The sequence below is a fragment of the Saccostrea cucullata genome, unplaced genomic scaffold (assembly GCF_032062105.1).
Source record: "Saccostrea cucullata isolate Sc308-1 unplaced genomic scaffold, CSIRO_AGI_Scuc_v1 ctg1214, whole genome shotgun sequence".
NCBI classification, from domain to species: Eukaryota; Metazoa; Mollusca; class Bivalvia; order Ostreida; family Ostreidae; genus Saccostrea; species Saccostrea cuccullata.
The window spans coordinates 215585-223893 of NW_026928347.1; the positions used below are offsets into that span (position 1 = coordinate 215585).

At 31.3% G+C, this 8309-nt stretch overlaps 1 long non-coding RNA gene across 1 annotated transcript; it reads right to left on the minus strand.

The window, feature by feature from the left end:
- Window positions 1-2145: 2145 nt before the first annotated feature.
- Window positions 2146-7734, minus strand: LOC134277267 (uncharacterized). Its single transcript, XR_009994220.1, has 4 exons — window positions 7432-7734; window positions 5215-5335; window positions 4297-4425; window positions 2146-2616 (listed from the first exon to the last, which is right to left on the minus strand). It is a non-coding gene; the product is annotated as an uncharacterized LOC134277267 (long non-coding RNA).
- Window positions 7735-8309: the final 575 nt, after the last annotated feature.

An 8309-nucleotide genomic window follows, 5' to 3' on the forward strand; every position in this document is an offset into this window, starting at 1 on the left:
AAATCACTCAAATAATAAATTCAATCTTCTAGTAAGACTCCAGAAACCTTATTTGTATAAATTAAAGTAATAAGGAGCACACGGGTGTCATTGGTCGACAGGGGATGCTCACTCCTCTACGGCACCTGATCCTACATCTGATGTTTTGGAGATCCGTTTTTGCTCTGCTGTATAATGTTATGGACTTTGATATTGAATACTGTTCGTTATATCCATATCCTCCATTGCATAAAAGAAAAATGTTTAACGAATAAAAATATGAAAATAATTTTTCTATTTTAAAACTCTTCTAACCAAAAGTAACGATAACATTTTTTGTAATTCCTCATCAGAGATGTCGAAGATATGCTACTATTCCTGAAACTTTTATACTTTTATCTTTCTGGTTTTTTTTTAGATTATCACAATTTTTAGGCAATATATTTTATATAATTATTTTATTTAATTAATGGCTACCAAGGTTTTGATTTATAACTTGGTTTTGGAAATTTTACGCTTTATAAATCTTAAAGCGTTAACTTTTTTTATCAATCGCAAATAGTTCCAACCCAGGTAAAATGAGTATGCATGGGGTCGCGATTAAACATATTACACATAATTTCATATTTCAGCATTAAATGTAGACAATAAAACCCTTTTCTTGTATTATCATTTTAAGGGGGGACCTATGTCGTTCTACGTCAAAGCAGCGTTATGTGACGTTACAATAGCGACGTTAGTTTTTACCTGTTGACTTTTGCAACTGTGATATAGGCATAACATTTTTATTAATCAATAACGTATACAATTTACAAAAAGAAAATTTATTCATCATTAATAGCATCTTTATTTGATTTATAGAGTTTTCTAATAATAGAATTCTCTTCCTTTGGTTGATAATTTATAGCAATTCCATTTGTGAAGAAATACCTCGATGATATGCTGATATATATAAGTGCAAAAAGATGGATAAAATTTAGCAAAGAAAGCGGCTTCAATCGGGGAAATATGTATAATTTTATGTCTGGATAAAACTAAGAAAAAAATAAAGAAATGTACTTGTACCTATATTTGCTTATTGATTCATAGTACATGTGTATATTTTAAAGTCATTCCTAGGTTCTCATAGGTGTTGGTTATGACGGAGAAATGGGGGGGGGAGAAACAGAATGTTTGGAATGAAGAAGAAAAGAATTAATCTGTTTAAATTGTTTCTAATCAAAACAAAATACTCGTTTTTCGCAAAATAGTTTTATATTCAGATGTTTGTCAGTGCTTACTTACCTTTTTCAAGGCAGAATGATCAATATTTAGGACACAAGAGCACGAAAATAAAAGAAAACGTCATATTTCTCTTCAATTTTATCATAAAGGAATACTTTTTTCTTTGTTAAAATAAAGAAATGGATCATTTCTTTCCAAAAATATGAAGTTCAACATTTTCACACAAAGACTTTTTAAGATATTACCTGTTATGCATGTCGGAATTGTAAAAAATACGACAAGAAAAACGGGGTGATACTAACATTGTGCCCCATTATAATTTTTCATGCGAGATGAATGACAATGAATTTGCCTTCATTTTAAAGATACAAGTCATATAAATTAAATACCTGTTGATTTTGAATGTGTTTAGCCATTTTTGTTTCTTTTCAGCTCATATTTTGGGAAGAACAATAATGTCTGAAAATGATCTATTTTTAGCATTTCACACTGTTTTTGCACGTGCTCTTGTGTAAAAATAGGCATACAAAGGTACTATTTTTAATACCTAAATATTAAGAGCAAGACGTCAGGGAAAAATGTCAAAGTTTTGAAAATTTCACACAAAGACTTTTCGGACATAGGTCCCCCCTTAAAAGATACGTCAAGCGAAAACATAAGTTCTTGACGTAATTAATTATGACGTAGACAAAATGTTATACGATATAAACTAAATCTTTATCCAAATAAAAGACCTGTTACAAGACAACAAAAATTAATTAGTAATGAATATTTGTAACATTTGAAAAACTATCAAAAGTGGCATTGAAACTTTGAATTAGTAATCTCGAAAAAATGCGATTTAAAATTAATAAGAAGGGAAACAATAGTATAATCAGTATGTGACTTCAGTCGAAAACAAAGCATCATGATAAATACAACACTCACATAAATGTTTTCAGTGTGGGAAAATTTCAAATTAATAACTTCACATAATTCTCAAATTGTTTGAATCAAATAAATTTTCAACTATCTAATAAGGACGTAAGAGAAATCCAGAGAAGGAATTTTCTTGGTATTCTAGCATTCCATCGCAATCTCTAGTTGCTCTCAGCCATACTTCATCTCCTGCAACCAGTGATAGTAAAACAAATGCACTTCCATTTAACTTCGTAGATGTAGCTACTCCAGAAAATGCCAATACAAAATGACAGTCAATATTTTTTGTCAACTCAGCAAGCACATCATCGCCTGATGTGTGAATGTTGAAGAAAAATCCATATAACCCATCATGAGGACAACGAAATATCCCAGTTGATGAATCGTACGCATTTCCCAGGTTAGTAAATATGTGACTAAATACAATTTTTTCTTTTGCTTGTAAACCAGATATCGTTGTGCCGTATTTAATTAGAGCGGTAAAGGCAATATTCACTAGAAAATAACAAATACGTATACAATTAAGCAATATTTAAGGGATGTTAAGAAAAAAGTAGAATTTTAAGTCAATAGAGCTATTATTTCGAACGTATTTTTCCATTATTCTGATCAAGCATTTAAAGTTATTTTGTCTATTACATTTCTATCAGTTTTAGGGTGGACGTAACGATTATGAATGCATACTTATTAATTTCGGTTTCATTGGCAATATCATTGAATAATTACGGCGATTTTAAACTTTTACTATCTGAGGATGTTAACCATGAAATTATCTATCTTAGTTTCACTACTCTAGAGAAGAAGAATCTCTGTAAAGTTTTTTTACTCTTTATATTACTTTATATAAAATTCTCCCTACTGTGTCTTCGTTCTACCCATTGTGGTTATGATGTAACAGACTTAAATTTGCAATATCCGGAAATGTTTGAAATGTCATATAATCAGGTCTGTTTTCTCGGTAGATTGATTGATTAATTGTATATTATTTAACGTCCTTCTCGAGAATTTTTCACTCATATGGAGACGCCACCACTTGCCGGTGGAGAGCTGCAAATTTTGTCCTATACTCGGCACTCAGGGCAATTGAGCAGGGAGGGATCTTTTTCGTGCCAGCACCTACTGCGACACGGGACCTCGGTTTATACGGTCTCATCCGAAGGACCGGTCTCCACGTCCCACAGTGGAATTCGAATCCGCGACGTAAGGATTGACTCCTTACTTCGCGGCACTAGAGCAGACGCTCTAACCACTGTGCCACGCGGGCGACTTTTCTCGGTAGAAGAAAAATACAAATAATGACAGAGCTGATACAGAGCGGAGGATTTTAAAATATCGTTTAATAAATGTATTAAATGTTAAGGGGTCAAATGCACTGAATATTTCCTGACAATATTTGCATATTAAAATGATTTATAATACCTTCTTGTACTCGGTTATTAATTTTAAAATGGATATTACATTTGTTCCGGGCATTTAGAATAAACTGATGAAAGTTACCAATTACGACGGCATAGACAACTACAAAAAACAAAACGTGATAAGATTTTATGTTGAACATTTTCATAAAAACTCAGTCGTTGGACCAGAAGTATAATTTTACGATTTAGTTTTTGTAATATATTCTTTTAATATATGTCGTATTTCTTTTTATATATATCGATGTCTTCTTTACATTCTGTAAAATCTTTTCGGAGGGGGGGGGGGGGGGGGGGTCGTTGTTTTCAAGGTATGGAGACACCAAGAATTCATAACCACCACGAAATGTAAAATTTATGCATTACTTCTCACCATATCTCCACCACAAAATCAAATCCCAACATATCAATATTTTCTACATCCTCGAAAAACTATATCCATGAAAATATGTAATTTTACAGTATACATGTGTATATCACATTTCTCTTTATGTATACCGAGGTTTTGTTGATATATTTCGCATTTACTTTATCTATATATATCGAGGTTATGTTAATATAAAACGAAATTCCTTTATATATATCGAGGTTTTGTTTATATAAAACGAAATTCCTCCATATATATCGAGGTTTGCTTTTAGATACTGCTATTCCTTTTTATATACAAGTTGGCACTAATGGGCATGTGTAACTGACAAAATAGCAACAAAATGCAAGACCCCCCCCCTCTCTCTCTCTCTCTCTCTCTCTCTCTCCTTACAACTTAATTTTCCTTCTAGTGATCTTTTCTTAAATTCCAGTCGTTGAAGAGCAGCCTTTTGTTGTGTAAATTCAAGTTTCATAGTTGAGTTGATCGTGTTTGAAATGTGCTTGTATTAGTCTTTTATGCCTGTTTTAAAAAAATTGTTTAAAAGAAAATTAAAAGTATTTTAATTTAAACGATTTAAATGTCCATTAATATCACTCATAATATTAATTAAATGTATAAATATTACAAAACATTTTTTGTTTTAATTTTTAAACAGTGCCTATAGAAGAGATATTGACATGGCGTGTATTACGTTTGAACGAACGAATAAAAAACACTGTCTGTAGTTATTACTTAAGTTTCTGCTTGTAAGCTCGCTACATCTTACATATATTTTGTTCCTGCTTTCCCTGAAATTAGGGAATATTAATTTTAATCTGTAACAATTTCGTCTCAGCATGATATCTCAAGAGGTCTTTATCTCCCTATATCGGCTAAAAATATACATGTACCTATTGACTTTGCCTTTAAACAGTCCATAATTAACGTACTAAAATTCGAAATTCTATATGTTACACTTTTTTTCTAGAGGCCTTTAAGCCTTTTCAATGATTTTGTATATCACACCTCTTATTGCATTAGGAAGACAGTATTGATTTGATAAGGTCAAGACAGAATATTTGTACACAATCTGTGTGTTAAACTTTAAATTCAGTGCGATATCTAAAGAAATGACTTGGGAGCATTAGCAATAAAATTTTATATCATAGAACTTTGCGACCCCGTATCCTCCTAAAATGTCCAACACTCTTCCTATCCACTGTTAATAAATAAATTAGCTTGTTTATTTCCTCTCTACTTCCGCCAAAATATGACTAAACCAATTGCCGACTCGGCGTTACTCAAAATTTAATCAATAAATATGTTTACCTTTTATTTCTTCATTAATTAAGATCTGTGTTGAACTTTGTTGTTGAACTGTGCTGTTATGTTGACTTTCTAGGCTGTTAAATGCATGCATAATTTCCAAATATGTGTTTCCAAACAGTGTCTGTAATAAATAGATAAGCGAATCTTAATTAAAGACCTATTTTTTAAGTTAGTTTTATTCTCGGGTATGGCATAAATTCTAGTTAAGTGTATTAAGTGTATTGCTATTTTTTTTAGAAATAAAAATGTTCTTAAAAGGGCAATTCTATTTTAAATGTATTAGTGTGTAAGATTGATCTACATTCCGGCCTATCTTTGGGCACCACCAATTTGACCTTTTGACCTTGACCTTGGAGTTTGACCAACTTTTAAACAAAATTTTCAAACTTTTACTTTGGCTATATCTTTTGAACGGAAGAAACTAGAATTTTTTATATTACACATACGTATTTTTTGTGACAATGCCTTTCATAGGATACCAACAGTTTTGACCTTTTGACCTTGACTTTTGAGAATTTTGTACTTATGAAAAAACTTTAACCTTGACCATAACTTTTGAACAGTAAAGGTTAGGACATTCATACTTCACATATGTAATCCTCGTGAGAAGACCTTTTGTTGTATATCAAAAACTTTGACCTTGACCTTTGACATACTTTTCAAAAACTTTAACCTTGTTCACAACTTTTGAACGGTGGATACAAGGACTTTCATATTTTACATATGCATTATTGTGGCAAGTATGACACCTGACTTAGAGAATATTTCCAACTACCCCAGATTCAGTCCAAATTCAAAATATGTTGAAAAAAATGAAACCGAAATTCTTTCAAACAGAAGAGCAAAGAAATGAAATAACATTCATTGATAAAATAAAAGCATCCGAGTTTACCAATATAATATTCAAATATTTCAGTTTTGGTACGACTTTACTTTTACCTTCATTTTAATAGTAAAGACCTGAGACAAACCGAGCGACACTAAGTCAAATGTCATACTTTCGTTTTCTGCAGAAGCCAAGGAGTTATCGATTTTGGATGTTTACGCAATAAATTGACCAAGACTGTAAATGTAAAAAGAGAAAGATTAAAACTACAAGTAAGAGCTTCAAGGAAAATCATTAATTAAGGGATATGAACTGGCTCGAATGTCTAGTTTAACAATTTAAGCGAGAAAATAACTGATGAAGCGAGGTGGTATCCGACATGGCGTCCTCCCTTGTGTTATTTTCTCCTAGGTACTAATTTTTAAACTGATTTATTTTCTCTACACAAGCCCCTGTGATCTAATCAAACATTTAAATTCATCTCTATTTAAGAACTTACAAAAACCTTAGGTAAGTTTAAGAAATGATATTTGAGTGATTTGAATTGGAGCTGTATTTAAAACTTTAATATTTACTTTAGCCTCAATTGAAATTCCAGTTACCACAGCGAATCTAGAATATGTGATTTATTTTTGTTGTAATAAATATGAATCATATTTTTGAATAGATATAACTTTAAAAAAATCAATGCTAGTCATATGTAAAAAGAAGAAGGAACAGTTTGGGCTTTATTGTGTCCTCAAAATTTTATGTTCTTAAATAGTTATGAAATCGACTTCAGAAGAGTAGCGTGGATATATATATGGTAAATCACTAAAGAATATGGCATAGAGGAGGACCCTTCTGGAAATATGACGTCAATAATTTGATACATTTCTAAGTTTAATGCAGAAAGGCCTCAGAATGACTAAATTTTGTGCTTATTTTCCTTTAGAAAAAAACTGTTTGCCCCGTCATCCACTTCAAGTTTTGGATATACATGTATTATGTAAACTGCTTTGAAAAAGCACATATCTCAAAATCTATACTCTGACAATATGGGCGACGATGTCAGAGTATGTTTTCTGAAAGAAAATATTACTGAAAATTTATGTCTTTTGCAACTTTTTAAGAAAATAAAGGAAAATGCACAAGTGAATGACGTCGCAATAAGGAATTAGGAGGTGATATGAGCAATACTTTTGAGTATTTTTATTGCATGAAATTCCTATGAATTAGAAAATATAAATTTAGAATTTTTACATCAATTTCATATTTTAGAAAAATACAGGGCTTAACTAATTTGTATGAAAACGGTACCTTGTTCTTAAGAATTTTAATAATTAGAATAAATATCAATTATGCATAAATTTTGAATTTATATGCAGTTATAAAAATCTATATCCAAATACCTTCATATCCGCAATTGTAGACTTTAAATCGTGGATGATAAGATCCTGATTTGAGATCTGTTGAACGCTGCCATGGAATAATGTTAAAAGGTTTTGCAAAGAGGCGTTGATGTTGTTGGAAGTTTGTTTCCATCTTGAAAGCTCAAGTTTGGTGTTATTAATAGCTTTCTATTGTAAATTCATCGCTTGTTCAGAACGAAGAGACGTCTTGTTGTGTTTGCATCACATGAACAATTGGCCAAAACCGAACTTGTTTGCAAATGTACCCCGAAAAACGTCAGGAAAATGAAGTATAATGGTGAAGCCATTCTGTAACTGACTGAGGAACTTAAAACATTTTCAACTTTTATATCAGAGTACTAGTTACTAAAAAAAAATTTCAATATACTTAAGAAAAATAAATTGTTTTACCTACGGAGAACATTAAGTCACCCCTTGAGATAAATTTTGTTTCTGTCGTACACATACCTATATTGCTGTGTAATGAGCTATTTTCATCCATTTATCATATTACTTAAGTGATAAAATGTCAGGTTGCGACTTTATATTTACGAATTTGCACTTCTTATCTTTTTTCAGCATATCAGATTTAGAGATGTGTCATTCTCATTTGATACAAATTGTTCATTGTGTGAGAACTAGCTACAAGGAAGTCTTTAACTTTAGAAAATAACATTTCGGCTTTCTTTCTAGAATAAAGGCCATTTCAGCAGACTGATTGTCAACCTTTACATTATCGCATTATGCATTTCACTTAAAGATAGTTTTTGTTTTGTGTTGGTTTGATTTGGTATTTTTTCTGCTGACTTCTCAATGTCGCTGAGTGCCGAGTAAAGAGCATACTCTGAAACTTCTCAGAGTTTCATGTATATGATCAC